Below are 1,473 nucleotides of genomic sequence, written 5' to 3' on the forward strand. Positions count from 1 at the left end.
TCATGATTAATTTAATCAATTAATCAATTTGATATCAATGATGTGACACCAGGCAGGTGAAAGCGAGCATTTGAGTACCACAGACATGAGTCGCGAGTTGAAGCGGTAATGAGGCATTTCTTCGCTGTGGCGTGATCTTGTAATGAAATTTTAATCTCCCACCTACACAGAGAGAGGCTACAATCGTAATAAAATCAGCTGTATTAACGAAATTATAAAGTGATGTGTAGTATAAAACTGATATTTCCAACCCCTTTATTCTGCTATCTTAAGAGACTTGGTAGGTGACGAAGCATTTGGTTATTTTAAAAGAGTTCGAAAGTGAGGAGGCAACCTTGGACAGAGGTAGAGCACGCTCTTAGTATTCTGTCATGAGACAAAACTGAGTTTAATATTCTAGCCGTGTGATGCAGAAGATAGCAGATATTAAGCTGATTAGAACAGATACTTTTTACCTGATGAGAGAATACTTAGAGGAAATATACCCTGTACCATATTACTGTACAGGATTTTTGCAACAAGTAACGACACTTCAGTGATGTGAAAACGCGTGTTTGCTCCCTTTTTTCTGTGATCAAAAATACCTTATATAAAAGGGAGCAATTTACATTTTGCGTGAGAAATTGGAGGTGCATGGACAACAACATCACTGTCTCGGATTTGGTAAAATTACTCTTTAAATTGGAAAGAGTCTATGTCGGGGGTGGTATTGCAGTTAGGATTATACGCCCAAGCCACAGCCGCTTGTCTTGCGGTGTGTCTGGCCAGCAGCTGACTGGAAGTCCCAGCGGCAGCACCCTCTGGATGGCTGAACAGTGAATTAGCTAGTATGCTGGTTGAGAGATGACAGAAGCAGACTTGTGTCTTGTGTGAGAAGATTCAATATCGCTAGTTTTTGTGCTGGACGATTACTCACCCCACATAAATTTATTCGCTGATGCTTGGCAGTCATGGTGGCAGTCCCTCTGCCTCTGAGCGTCTGGTCATATTAGATTAGATTAGATTAATACTAGTTCCATGGATCATGAATACGATATTTCGTAACGATGTGGAGCGAGTCAAATTTTCCAATACATGACATAATTAAGTTAATTTATCAACATAATTAAGTTAATATAACAAATTTTTAATTTTTTTAAATAATTTTTTTGTTTTTTTTCTTTTTTTCTTAATTTATATCTAAAAATTCCTCTATGGAGTAGAAGGAGTTGTCATTCAGAAATTCTTTTAATTTCTTCTTAAATACTTGTTGGTTATCTGTCAGACTTTTGATACTATTTGGTAAGTCACCAAAGACTTTAGTGGCAGTATAATTCACCCCTTTCTGTGGCAATGCTAGATTTAAACTTGAATAGTGAAGATCATCCTTTCTCCTAGTATTGTATTACTTTTTTTTGTATTACTTTTGAATTGGGTTTGGTTGTTAATAACAAATTTCATAAGAGAGTATATATACTGAGAAGCTACTGTGAA

At 36.5% G+C, this 1,473-nt stretch overlaps 1 non-coding gene across 1 annotated transcript; it reads right to left on the reverse strand.

Moving 5' to 3' along the window:
* Nucleotides 1–290: 290 nt before the first annotated feature.
* Nucleotides 291–481, reverse strand: LOC126254353 (U2 spliceosomal RNA). Its single transcript, XR_007546055.1, has one exon. It is a non-coding gene; the product is annotated as a U2 spliceosomal RNA (small nuclear RNA).
* Between the last annotated feature and the right edge of the window lie 992 nt (nucleotides 482–1,473).

This window comes from Schistocerca nitens, chromosome 4 (assembly GCF_023898315.1).
Source record: "Schistocerca nitens isolate TAMUIC-IGC-003100 chromosome 4, iqSchNite1.1, whole genome shotgun sequence".
Classification (NCBI taxonomy): Eukaryota; Metazoa; Arthropoda; class Insecta; order Orthoptera; family Acrididae; genus Schistocerca; species Schistocerca nitens.